At 33.7% G+C, this 15,205-nt stretch overlaps 1 pseudogene; it reads right to left on the bottom strand.

Annotated features, from left to right (window-relative positions):
• Nucleotides 1-2,772: 2,772 nt before the first annotated feature.
• Nucleotides 2,773-3,826, bottom strand: LOC134731488 (histone-lysine N-methyltransferase SETMAR-like; annotated as a pseudogene).
• Between the last annotated feature and the right edge of the window lie 11,379 nt (nucleotides 3,827-15,205).

The raw sequence follows: 15,205 nt of genomic DNA, 5'->3' as shown, positions 1-15,205 counted from the left end.
GGGGGGAAGCAGTTATTTTATTTATGGTTTACCCCTGATTGTCTTCTTAAACACAGACTAAATTTGAATTTCTCTTTCTCACTACTACACATTAGCAAACTGAGTAGGCAATACTTCCAGGAGAACTTGGCTTATGCATGTCAAAATAGACAGACACTGACAAGTACTAACATGTAAAACAATTACAAGAACTTGAACAACATATTACTTATCAGTACTAATGGAACTAATATCTAAACTAAATATAATATGTATTTAAATCAGGAAACTTCACCACTACTGCTATAGCCAGTAGCAGAAATTTACTCTTGCTATAACAATTAGAAAAATAGTCAAAACATATGGAAGAAAGTTATATCCAGACATTGAATAGAAGGCAACACAAGACTGTGATCACAAAAGAAGAGAAACTATTGAGATGAGCCCTATAATCACCCTGGTTTTCTCAGCTGTCGTATAGGAAGGAAAAACCCAGACAGAGCTCAAAAGTTTTGCCAAGATAAGGAGACAAAGTTCAGAATTTCAGGAGGTAAAGGTGCAGAAACTTGTATATAGAAAGAAGATACACAAATAAAGAGCTCCAGAAATCACAGGGAGGTAATCCTGAATCTGTTATTGAGCAATAAACTATATGTATAGAAAGAAAGGTCATGGGACTGGGCAAAAACAACTACCAGAAAACTATAAACTGAAAAATTACCAAAGCCCATACATGGCTGTGACACATTCAATTTCTGACCTTACAGAGGAAAGAAACTTCATTATACACTTGGAATACTTTGCAGATTACCTCAGGAAGGTCAAGTCTTAGTACCGGGTAAAAGTTTGCCCAGAGTAAATAAGGGCTACTTAATACTCACACTAGAAAAGCTTAAAGCCATACAAACAAATGGAAGAACATTCCATGCTCATGGGTTGGAAGAATCAATATCGTGAAAATGGCCATACAGCCCAAGGTAATTTATAGATTCAATGCCATCCCCATCAAGCTACCAATGACTTTCTTCACAGAATTGGAAAAAACTACTTTAAAGTTCATATGGAACCAAAAAAGAGCCCACATCGCCAAGTCAATCCTAAGCCAAAAGAACAAAGCTGGAGGCATCACGCTACCTGACTTCAAACTATACTACAAGGCTACAGTAACCAAAACAGCATGGTACTGGTACCACAACAGAGACATTGATCAATGGAACAGAACAGAACCCTCAGAAATAATGCCGCATATCTACAAGTATCTGATCTTTGACAAACCTGACAAAAGCAAGCAATGGGGAAAGGATTCCCTATTTAATAAATGGTGCTGGGAAAACTGGCTAGCCATATGTAGAAAGCTGAAACTGGATCCCTTCCTTACACCTTATACAAAAATTAATTCAAGATGGATTAAAGACTTACATGTTAGACCTAAAAGCATAAAAACCCTAGAAGAAAGCCTAGGCAATACCATTCAGGACATAGGCATGGGGAAGGACTTCATGTCTCAAACACCAAAAGCAATGGCAACAAAAGCCAAAATTGACAAATGGGATCTGATTAAACTAAAGAGCTTCTGCACAGCAAAAGAAACTACCATCAGAGTGAACAGGCAACCTACAGAATGGGAGAAAATTTTTGCAACCTACTCATCTGACAAAGGGCTAATATCCAGAACCTACAATGAACTCAAACAAATTTTCAAGAAAAAAACAACCCCATCAAAAAGTGGGCGAAGGACATGAACAGACACTTCTCAAAAGAAGACATTTTTGCAGCCAAGAAACACATGAAAAAATGCTCATCATCACTGGCCATCAGAGAAATGCAAATCAAAACCACAATGAGATACCATCTCACACCAGTTAGAATGGCCATCATTAAAAAGTCAGGAAACAACAGGTGCTAGAGAGGATATGGAGAAATAGGAACACTTTTACACTGTTGGTGGGACTGTAAACTAGTTCAACCATTGTGGAAGTCAGTGTGGCCATTCCTCAGGGATCTAGAACTAGAAATGCCATTTGACCCAGCCATCCCATTACTGGGTATATACCCAAAGGACTATAAATCATGCTGCTATAAAGACACATGCACACGTATGTTTATTGCGGCACTATTCACAATAGCAAAGAGTTGGAACCAGCGCAAATGTCCAACAACGATAGATTGGATTAAGAAAATGTGGCACATATACACCATGGAATACTATGCAGCCATAAAAAGTGATGAGTTCATGTCCTTTGTAGGGACATGGATGAAACTGGAAATCATCATTCTCAGTAAACTATCGCAAGGACAAAAAAGCAAACACTGCATGTTCTCACTCATAGGTGGGAATTGAACAATGAGAACTCATGGACACACGAAGGGAAACATCACACTCCTGGGACTGTTATGGGTTGGGGGGAGGGGGGAGGGATAGCATTAGGAGATATACCTAATGCTAAATGACGAGTTAATGGGTGCAGCAAACCAACACGGCACATGGATACATATGTAACAAACCTGCACGTTTTGCACATGTACCCTAAAACCTAAAGTATAATAATAAAAAAAAAAACTTTAAAAAAATGTAAAAAAAAAAAAGAAAAGCTTAAAGACAGCCTTGAAAATAGAAAGTTGATCAAAGCACAACTTAATTGTTAGGAGAAAAACAAAACAATACCCTTTTAAAAAGAGAATGAAATTCAAATGCTCAACAACATAACATTTCAATATCTAGTAATAAATATTAGCTTGGTGCTAAAGTAATTGTGGTTTTAGACCATGAATGTTAAACCATTATAACTACTCTTAAACACATATTGATTCATCAAAATAGGAACCATTACAACCAACACATTTTTGCCAAGAAGAAATACATTTGTTTATTCCTGTAGTATAAAAATCCATGCTTCCGGATTTGGCGAACTCTTGGAAAGCATTTTCTGCATCCTGCTGGTTGTGGAAGTGCTTTCCCTGCAAAAAGTTGTGGAGATGCTTGAAGAAATGGTAGTCGATTGGTCGAAGGTTAGGTAAATATGACAAATGTGGCAAAATAGAGCCCAATTTGTTCAACTTTTGAACCGTTGGTTGTGTGACATGCAGTCGGGCATTTTGGTGGAGAAGAATTGGGCCCTTTCTGTTGACCAATGCCAGCTGCAGGTATTGCAGTTTTTGGTGAATCTTATTGATTTGCTGAGCATACATCTCAGATGTAATGGTTTAGCTGAGATTCAGAAAGCTGTAGTGGATCAGACTGTCAGCAGACCACCTAACAATGACCATGACCTTTTTTCGGTGCAAGTTTGGGTTTGGGAAGTGTTTTGGAGCTTCTTCTCATACCAACCATTGAGCTGGCCATCATCGGTGGTTGTGGTATAAAATCTACTCTTCATCACATGTCATAATCTAATCAATAAATGGTTCACTGTTGTTACATAGAATAAGAGAAGATCTCACTTTGAAACGACGATTTTTTTTATTATTTTCACTTAACTCATGAGGCACCTGCTTATTGAGCTTTTTCACCTTTCCAATTCACTTCAAAGGCCGAACGACCATAGAAATCAACGTTAAGTTCTTCGGCAACTTCTCATGTAGTTGTAAGAGGATCCGCTTCCATTATTGCTCTTAACTGGTTGTTGTCAACTTCTGATGGCCGGCCTCTATGCTCTTCATCTTCCCCTTCAAGTCTGTCATCTCCTTTGCAAAACTTCTTGAACCACCACTGCACTGTACATTCATTAGCAGTTCCTAGGCCAAATGTGTTGTTGATGTTGCAAGTTGTCTCTGCTCCATTACGACCCATTTTGAACGCGAATAAGAAAATTGCTTGAATTTGCTTTTTGTCTAACATCATTTCCATAGTCTAAAATAAACACAAAATAAACAGCAAGTGATAAGTCATCAACAAAAAAAATACATAAAGTGAGAGATGGCCATTAAAACAATGTATAACACAACCACATTTGTTTAAGAACATACTTCAATATCAAACAGCAAATTTCAATAATGCAAAAACTGCAATTACTTTTGCACTCCCCTAATAAAAAATTATTAGACTCAAATGAAGCAGGAAGATAATGATCTTCAACCGAGAAAAAAAAAACAAAAACAGAAAATAGAAACAGAATCCAAAATGACGGACATGATGAAATTAGCAGAAAAACACTATAAAACAGGTATTATAAATTTGCCAAGATTTTAAAAGGAAACATGGACATAACAAAGAAGTATATTGAAAACATAAAAAAAGACTAAATAAAACTTCTAGACTAGAAAACAAAATATCTGAGTTAAAATGTTTATACTAAGTGGGCATAACAGAATGTGGACACTTCAAAAGAGAGTATCAATGAACATACAGAAATAGGACTAAATCTATCAAATAAGCTATCTAACATATATATATTAAATTTTTAAATATAAAAATTAAAAATCCACAGAGTCAGTAAGCTTTGGGACAATACCACATGGTCTAATATGTGTAATTGGAATCTTAGGGAAAACATGGGGTTGGCAGAAAAAGATTTGAGATAATAATGGTGAAAAAATTTTAAAACCTATTGTAGACCCATAAGCCACAGTAAAATAAAACAATGAAACACAGACATAAAAGAAGTTAAACAATCTCCAACCAAGAAAAACAAAACTATGCATTGGACCTTTCTCTGTAGGAGTTCAAAATCAAAAAAGTAGACATAGAGGTGTATAGTTCATAGCAAATTTCTGAAATGCAAATATGTTTGGAGTATAATTTATATAAATAATAATTGAATCTTTGTGTGATAATCTCCTGCAAAGAGAATATAGAGTGAAAGGAAAAAAAGGCCTAGGGTTTTACCTTGAAGTATTTAACAATTGTGTGCCTTGATAAAGGAATATGACCAGAAATGGGACAAAAGAAGAAGAGCAAACAGAAAAATGAAGAAAACAAAACAACCTTTATATAGCTATAATTTCACAAAATATTCTTACTTGAGTTTTGTGTGAATTAATTGTATTCCTCAGTTCAGGGTTATTATCACTGGTCTCACAGAAGAGATTGTTTGATTAATTGATTTTTCATATCTTATACCATTTCCTATCTGTCCTCTTTTCCCTAACTAAAATAAATCAGATTACTAGTATATTCAAGGAAAAACAGCAAGTTTCCAGCCTGTAGCACCACATTTAAGCAGTTGTGGACATTCCTGCAATGTGTACAGTACTCCACCTTCAAGGATCATTAGTTTACATACCTGACATTTTCTAAACTGTCCCTTCTGACCACTCCTGATAACCTATTCTATGTTACTCACCACTTTCTACTCATTGTCCCATACTTAGTCTCCTCTAGCTCTTTTTTGGCCTATGCTGTTCTCTCTGCTGTCATTCAACAGAAATTCCTATTAACTGTCTCAGCACATTCTCCTTGAAATCATCTGTGATATTTTCTTAGTGTGACTTGTATACGGATGATCCTCTGAGACCCTCCTGCTCTTACAGCACCCTCCAGTCAGTATCTTTGCTGTGTGCCATGATTGTGACTCAATTAGAAGAGTTAAGATAGGAAGGAGGGAATAAATCTTTCTTGATAGTCAAAATTGCTTCCACAGAACCACCAGAGGAAGAGAAAATGAAAGATACTTGAATTATGAGAAACACCCTTAAGCAAAAGGAGTATGCCATTTCTCTTAGCTGTATGTTTTATGAAGCTGGACATGTACAGTACTTGGGCCTAATAAAGCAAGGGAATCCCAACACAGTAAAAGAGATCAAAAGTGCATTGATAAGTCAATCATGATAGAATTTAGTACTATGTATTGTTTCCCCAAATATCATCAATATTTCTTTAAAAGTTAAAATAATTTTTGAGAGTATTCATTTAAGTTTATAATGTATGGGATTTATGAATACTTCATTTTCTTTTTAAAAGAAAAAAATGTATGTATTTCTTGAGATGGGGTCTCACTCTGTTACTCAGGCTGGTCTTGAACTCCTGGCTTCAAACAATCCTCCTGCCTTGGCCTCCCAAAGTTTTGGGATAACAGGTGTGAGCCACTAGAATCAGATAAAGCATTTCATTCATGAAAAAATAATGCAGGAATTTCTCTGTGAAGAGCAGTACTTCCTTCTACCATTTTCCATAATTATATACAAAAAAGGTATTTATTTTAAAATAGCCATAACAGCCAAATAAAAAAGTGCATTGATTTGCGACAGAAAACACTACATTTCTTTCAAGTACACTGGTAATTTTCTTTTAGCTTCCATCATTTCCTTTAAGTTACTTAAATTTCTAAATCCTAAACATCTAGGAACTTCACTCCTTTCATGGTCAATCCATTTGATAAAGCAAGGTTGGCAATTGTGTATAAACCAGTAAGAGATTGGTTTCATATTTAAAGTTTTCTACTAAATAAACAGTTTTTCATTGATTTTTAATACAAACAAAAGGCCAGGGTATTCGTGAATTAAATATGTTAGAACTTGTTTACATACTAAAATCTTTTGTGTGCCCTAAAGAAAAAAAAATGTATAGCAACCCATGTATGGTCTTTCGAAAATTCCTGGCGTTTTGGGTGGAATCAATAGAACTTATAACCTTTGACTAAAGTAAAACATATAATTACTAGATATGAAAACCTCTTCATATAGACTTTGAAAGATTTCCAAGTAATATGATTATAACCAATCTAATCTATCACTATTAGAGCCTGATATTACTGATAGTAGACAAATGTGATCTTTTAAGCAAATATGATCAGCAAATTAGAGTAAAATTAGAAACATTATTTTTTCCTAATGCAATTTGCTTTAAGTGATTTCTGCCCTTGAGTAAGCAATGAAATACAAAATAGAAGGCTGTGATTGTAGTGGCATGGGGAACTTCTAGCTTAAATGTTGAAAGAAGGATTTTACCTAACCGAAAATGATAGAAATGAGCATAGACAAAGTATATTTGGACATATGGTAGAGTATATCTCTGAATTAAGTGAATTTAAATATAATATGCCGACTGCCACAACCATTAACATATTCTTATTATTTTACCATATTTTGGCTGTTTTTACAGCTGTCTTCCCTCTAGAATTTCAGCTTCATGAGAGGGAAGACTACAAATAATTATCCTTCTCTTTATCTCTCAGTCAGAAAGAAATTAATGAAGTGTTGATTCTGCAACACCTTCCAAGTAAATTACAGAAATAATAAAAGCTAGGTGTGTTCACTTATTACTGTGTTCTATATACTTATTTTTTTAAATGATGCTTAATATTTATTTCAACTTTTATAAGCCACAGTTTAATTATCTCTAAAATAAAGCTGTAGAAAAAGATAACACCAAAGGACCCTCCTCATAGCTTCTGGAACTACTTTTGTGAGCAGAGCAGCAAAATCCACCCCAAACTAAAATGACTCCCTTTGACAAAACTTTTCTGGTAATGTACAACGTTAAAGCACATTCATATTCATTGCCTCATTTAATCCCTATATCGAACCTTTGAGATAGATTTTATTATTTGCTCTTAGCTTGTGAATAATAGGGACTGAAAGATGCTTGGCTTGACTAAGGTCTCCCACCAAATAAGTAGAAGATAATTAAATTGAATCCTGTTTTCTTGATTTTCTAATTCCAGTTCTTTTGCTACTATCTTAATTGCTTTCTTCTTTTCCAGTTTCGAATAATATTTATGTACAATATTTTCACTTTCTTATATTAGTCTATATTCTGTTTATCTCATGCAAATACCATTTATTTCCTCAACCAACATGAAGTACTTTGTAGATACGGACAATTTCTCTTCTTTGTGTAGTTCTCTATGCATGTGTATTTCCTAGTTTACCTCTTATACTGCTCTGCATATGATAGGTATGTGATAGAGGCTTACTGGATTAATGTCTGATAAAAGCACTATTCTTATATTGATCAGTTTCATGTGTTGAAACCATTTTACTTGTAACATTTTTATAACATTAAGATCAAAACACACAAATGTAGAGAAGAACAAATTCTTTGAAAAAATATCAGGTGGCTTACTAGGTTGTTAAATTAATTTTGATTCAGCTTTAGTACGGTATGCATTTTTGAACTAGTTGGGTTATTTTGCTTCCTTCCACTGCCTGGAATTTGATAGGGCCTTTTAGTCTTCTCAGGGCTTTAATGATATTCATGGGAAAGCAGACTGCATTTTTTAAATCTAATGAGGTGTCAGCCTTCTTAGTGACTCGTTTTCTCTTTTGTCCTTCACTATATCCATTCTCTGCCTTTGAAACAATATGGACTAACTAAAGCATACGGGACTATTATCAAGAAAGCATTTGAGAAGCTAAGCCACTTACTAAAATTCAGAAGCAAAACTCTATGTTAATTTTAATTATTAAATATTTTCCTCAATTTTTAATTTATATCCCATAATTTACATCACAGAAATATTACATATTTATAACAGCATTCATCAGATGATTGCTTCAGATGTTTTCAGCTCCTTCAACATTTTATCATTTTAGCTCTTCTCAAGCTCCAGGGAAAAAAGTTTTGGGGAATAGACACTGCAAATAGGTTGATTCAGCCTCTGTCACTAACAGCAATTTGAAGCTTTCCAAAAGTCTGTTTATACGAAATATATCTTTTCTTTGCCTCGTATTGTCTCAAATTCTTGTATTATATACCAATTTCTTTAAATAAGACTCATTAAGACACAAATATATTGACTTGAAAGAAACACATTTATGTGTTGTTACATATTAACCAACAACAAACACTGTGGCAAATGAATGTTGATGCTTTACTAACATAATTTGTCTCCCAGCAAAGGGCCACAATAGAGCACAGTTAGAAAGCAGGGATGAGGATGGCAGTGAAATTAGGAGTGCCATCGATTACAGTTAGGCTTTCTCTGCAGCAGCACACTCAGGTGCAACCATCCGCTAGATCCTCAGCAATTCAGAATTTACCAGTCTTGGTTTCAATTCTTTGTTAGCAATTGCCAAGCTTCATGGCATGCAGAAATTTATAATATGTTTGTGGCATGATTGTAAATAGTAAATTTTGTGAACACTGCATATAATTGAAATACCTGGCTGGTAAAAGGGTCACTTGGCTAATTAGGGAGTGTCCCCTACCATCAAAAATCCAGTTTTTTCCCCAGTTATTTTAATAATAATTTCCATTTAAGTTTCTATTAAAATTTATTCCAACATTAACTTGTGTGCTTCTTAATTTTGCAACAGTTGATATTTTAAGGGGTCAAATTTTATTAAGTATCTCCAATTTTATTGATAACAGCAAGAGAATGAGGCTTGTAATAGCTCTCATTGTAACATTTTATGTTCTCTGTTCTCTCCTTTTCTCTCTCTCTCTCTCTCTACACACACACACACACAGACACAAACATACTATAGATGTATATATAAACACACATATATTTGTAATTTGAGTTTATTAATATTGTTCAAGTCCTCATCATTCCATTTTTGTCTGCTAAACTTATTTTCATTTCTGTGAATTAGTTATTTAACAGTTCAAAATATACTTTTATCAAGTACTGTCTTTTTTCTCATATATTATCTATCTATCTATCTATCTATCTATCATCTATCTATCTATCTATCTATCTGTCTATCTATCTATCTAGTTTCCCCTTATTAACCTGTAAGTACATGGAGTTTGGTCTTTTCTCATCTCAAGAATAAATTATTCTGTAACTTATTATTCGGTTGGTCTTTGAATCTCTTCAATTTGATGGATTTTCTTCTTCTGTAGCTTCCACTTTTTGAGTGTTAAGTCATCTGTAGCTATATTCCTTTTTTTATTACCTATTGTTTCTGACTTTTACATCTATAATTTTGCTTCATTGCTTTGACATATTTTCTATATTTGACTAAGTCTATAAAAACAGGTCTGATGTATGCTTAGCTTCTTCAGTTCATCCACTTCATTATTTCTTGTAGCATCATGCTTTTTATCCTTAGAAAGTTTTATCTGAGCTGCAGTGACATCTGTTAAATATTCTTATTATTAATGCTACATTTTTTCCAATTTTATCTTTGTTCTATTTTGTTCTGTTTTGTTCATTAGCTCTAGTTCTTTAGGACTGTCCTCAACTTTGTTTTGACTGCCTTTTCTCTGTCAGGTTAATGGAGAAACTTTAATGGTTATATTGTATCTTTGTTAACCCTCCAAGACAGCCCAGATTCTCCAAGACAGCCCAGAATTATTGAAGGGTACTATATTTGCTAGAAGACAATATAGTTGATCCCCCAGCTGTCTAGGGTATAGAAATAGGCAGAGGTCTCCTGATACGTGGGTCTTCCAATATGCTCTCAGCATCAGAGAAGGGAGGACTCAGGCAACAGTGTGGTTGCTTTAATAAATATGGGGTCAGGGACGTCATATTTATTAGATTTATATTTACATGATAAATTAAGAAATATATCATGTAAATATAAATATTAAAATATTAAAATATCTAAGATATGAATATAAATATTATATATTTATATTCGTAAATATAAATATTAAAATATCTAAGATATGAATAGCAAGTTGCAGAACTATTTTCAATGAGTATGTCAGTTTTTGCAGGCGAAGATTTTCGCTGGTGAAAATATATACTGAATTTCTATTAACATATTTGTACATACACAAAGATCTATGGACATGACTTTGTTAACCATTGAAGATCTACTGTATTTTTAGTTGCTTCTAAAACTTAGGCAGTTTCACACTTTATATCCAATTATCATGCTCTCACTTTTAATTGAGAAACACTTTCGTTTTCATCCTCCTCAAAAATAAAACACAAATCAAGTGTCATGTTCAAATAATATCTCAACCTCCAAAACTTTTTGAGAACTCCTCTCTTTTGTTCCATTGCTACCTCATGCAAACATCTATGGTATCACCTATAACACTTAACTGAACTTAACCTCATCTCCTCCATTGTGTGACCTTTCCTATTTAACCCACTCATTTTTCTATACTTAAATAATGGCACAGTACCTAGAACATAGTATGTTTTCAATAAATGTTTTTGATAATGCATGAAGAAGGAGGGTGCATATGTAATGGGGAAAAAAAACAAAATAAAATGAAGTGAATATTTGGAGAAAAATGGAGTGCAAATCCAGTAACAAATTTTATCATAGCAGATAAGGTTGGCTGTGGTATATCTGTTGGAAACTTTCACGTGCATGATAATGTTAAAAGCATATTGCCATTATCCAATTTCAAAATCCACTGTAAATACATTCCTTGATGTCTGGGTCACTTGGAAATGTGAGATATTAAAGTAGTGTTAAGGAATTTAGTTTCAAGTCATTCTCTTCAACTTATGAATGTCATCAGCCAGTCTAGAACAAAAAAGACTAATGTCTCTTTATAGTACTATTCTGTCTAAAGAAAAAGCATCACCAGCAGGAGAAGTATGACTGGCTAAATCATATTTCTTACTCTCAATAGATCATGTGGTATAGATTCACATTTCTCTTATTCTTACCATTATCTAATGAATACATTGGCCATATCAGTTGACTTTCCCCTTGAGTTTAGAGTGTTCTTAGGAAATTGCTTTTGTTCAAATACTATAGAATCCAAAGATCATTAAAATGCATCTCTACTGAGTTAAACACCAGGGAAACCCTAAATGACGTGATAGCACACAGCAGCTATTACATAAACAAATAAAAAATACTTAATAGTATAAGAAGTACAACTTTGAGTGTATATACAAATTAAGATTGCTGAAAACCTAACAGAACAAATAGTGCCATAAAGGACTTGCAATAATAGAAAAAATAGCTGTGACTGAAATGTGACTATAGTCTAGTCATGACGGGGAGCAGAAAACCTTGAAGACAGTTTAAATTATTACCATAGTTCAAGGTCAAAGAATGAAATTCTCATGAACACAATATGGAGATAATCTGATTTTTTATGTTAATGATGCTGTGACTTTTATATTTATTTTGTTTTGATCATAAGCTCCCTTGAATTGTCATAGAATATTGAGAAAAAAATACTTCAGTACTTCACTGAATAGTATCATGGTATGTGCATGTAAAAATTCCTTCAGATAAGAACTTCTTTATCCAATATGGCTAAGGTTCAAAATAGAGCTAAAGTTTAAAATAGCATTTTAGCATTAGATCATTCATGTACTTAGGGTAGACTTATCATTAGTTTATGCAACTTTGAGAAAGTAACAGAAATTCTTTAATTCTTAACACACATTTAGGAAATCTGCATAACATTTCTTACCTCACATTGTTGCCAGCAGATCAAATAGTGCCTAGTAAGGGACTGACCAATATGAATATTTAAATAGCTACAACAGACGCTTTAGTTTCGCTGACTGGAAAACATTTCCCAAGTAACTTTACCGTTGACGCTAAAAGCGAGCCCAGGTGATGTGAATATTCTTATTTCCATCATTCGTACAGCATGGAGTAGCCATTGATACTGACCTGGGCAATAATGTATAGGAAAGTTGGAAGAGTGCGAAGGCAAGAGATTCTAGAAAATCTCTGATAGAAGGGATCAGAAGCAGTTGATGGCACCTGCCACACACTTATCTTCATTCTTCCTGTCTTGAATGACACCTTAATTTTCACAGTAGTGGAAAAATTCTACTCAAAAATAAAAGGGCCAGTAAAATCACAGAGATACCAACTATGCATCATTAAATCTACTGCATTTTATTAACTGCAAACTTCTTACTTTGTGTAATAAATAAGTCATTTCTATTTTAATCACTTCAGAAAAGTTTCTGTGTTATATACAATGAAATCCAAGCCAAATTCATTAAAATGACTAATATTAATATTACTTTTCTAGGGAATAAAAATCTGTCTCTGTAGTGAGAACATTGTCACTTTTCCAGTTAGCAAACATTAATTGTGTTATCAATATTTGCCAGAACACTGTGACAAATATATGGCAGCATTGATACATTCACTAAAAATGCAAATATTGTGGGATTACATATGTTAAATACCAGAAAATATATAAGCTAAATACTCTAGTCATATCATATCGTCCATGATTGTTTTCTCCATTATTTAGAAATAGAAACAAACAGAAGCATTTTTAATGTTACATACTATCAAGTTTTTTAATTATAAATTCTAATTTTTAATTTATACTGGTTATAACTATATTTAAAACATTTGCATAATAGTCACAGAGTTTTGTCCAAAACCTTATTACAGATCTAGAACGTTAAGACTTTTTATTCGTTAGAACTTATTAGGTGCTACTGTAAAATCAAATAATTCAGTGGCCTAACAAAATAAACAACATTATAAGATAAAAGTGTCTTTCTTTCTTGCAAAATCCACCATGGTTTGAGGCACGTCTTTTTTTTTTTTTTTTTTTTTTTTTTTTTTTTTTTTTGAGACAGAGTCTTGCTCTGTCGCCCAGGCTGGAGTGCAGTGGCGCGATCTCGGCTCACTGCAAGCTCCGCATCCCGGGTTCACGCCATTCTCCTGCCTCAGCCTCTCCGAGTAGCTGGGACTACAGGCACCCGCCACCATGCCCGGCTAATTTTTTGTATTTTTAGTAGAGATAGGGTTTCACCGTGGTCTCGATCTCCTGACCTCGTGATCCGCCAGCCTGGGCCTCCCAAAGTGCTGGGATTACAAGCGTGAGCCACCGCGCCTGGCCGAGGCACGTCTTTAAGACAATTTATTGCCATTTAAATACTCAGTGACTCAGGATTCTTCAAGATTTGACGACCATGTTTTAATACAAAGATTTCATTACAATTTTATGCCAAAAGATGAGAGAACTGGAGTATCTCACACTGAAAATTAAATACTTTGGATAAGAAGTAATGCACATAACTTCCACTTGCCATACTGAAGAGAACTAGTCATAAGCCCAAGAAAAACTACAAATGTTCAAGAAAATGTATGCCAATATGTGCCTCACTGCAGAGAATGATCTGATATCTATAAACTAGCTACATCTATCCAAAGTCCTGAATATTATTAATACTTAATCCCACCAAATGAACTAAACCACATCCTTGTAATAAGTTCTTAGTAATTTAACTTCGAATCATGATTTTTAAATTGTTTTCCAAGGGATTAACCAGTAAAGTGAGCCCAAATAGTAAATAATTCAATTTCCAATGTTTCATCAAACACTTTCCTGAAATATATATCTTATAATAAAGAATGACATTTATTCTAATAAATAATAAAATTTTACCACACCTGGATCTCATTGGTTTCTCTCTTTTAATAGTTTCGTACTTACCTGACAACTTAGAAGCACAGTTTGAGCAATATTTGTTCAATGTCAAAATGTTTTCCCAAATGCAAAGCAGTTTTAATTCAATATATTCTGAATCGTGACTATCAATACACTTTCTAAAATATTCTACGTTTCTATTATATTTTCTTTTTAAAAATCTGTCTTCTGACTTATACTAATACTCTTTCCCAATATTAGCTATCATTTTTTCTTTCCTGCATTTAATCTTTGTATATATTCATAAATGAAACAAGAGACACAAAGGTCAAATTATATATATTCATTTCTATATTTGTAAATATACGAGCTTACATATATATATATATATATATACACACACACACACACACACACACACACATATATGAATATATAAACTTTATTGGGTAAATTCTATAACATGAGTAAATCACACTTATTTCACAGTGAGAATTTGAAATGACTGAACAAGTGTTTTTATGCCATATCCTTGTAAATATTTAGATGTTTAAAACCATTTGGATGAGGATTCTTCCTTTTTCTAAGATATAGCAACAAGGACAGAATTTATCCTCTGCCTGAAACAACTAAAAGTAGACTGTGTGTGTGTGTGTGTGTGTGTGTGTGCATATATATATATATATATAGATAGATATATATATAGAGAGAGAGTCTATCATTAGATTGGTGCAAAATTAATTGTAGATTTTGCCATGCTTTCAATGACTAAAATCTATTATAGATAGACTATATATGTAGTCTATATATGTGGACTATATATAATGTATGTAGACTATGTATGTAGACTATATATATGTACATAGTCTATTATAAAAAAACAACAGATTTTAAAGATGTTGGACATCAGATAATAATGAATAGTGATCCCTCAGAGATGTGGAAAAACTAGAGTTCCCTATGATGGTCCCAGCTCACTGTGTTGAGACAGTGTCCTGGCTCCAGCACAGGAAGTGGAAACCCAGGTGGAGCCTGGTGGATACTCTGAGATCAGGAGCTGCGGAGGTC

Source organism: Symphalangus syndactylus, chromosome 9 (assembly GCF_028878055.3).
Source record: "Symphalangus syndactylus isolate Jambi chromosome 9, NHGRI_mSymSyn1-v2.1_pri, whole genome shotgun sequence".
NCBI classification, from domain to species: domain Eukaryota; kingdom Metazoa; phylum Chordata; class Mammalia; order Primates; family Hylobatidae; genus Symphalangus; species Symphalangus syndactylus.
The sequence above is the reverse complement of the archived record's forward strand: the minus strand, read 5'-3'. Positions and strand labels throughout refer to the sequence as shown.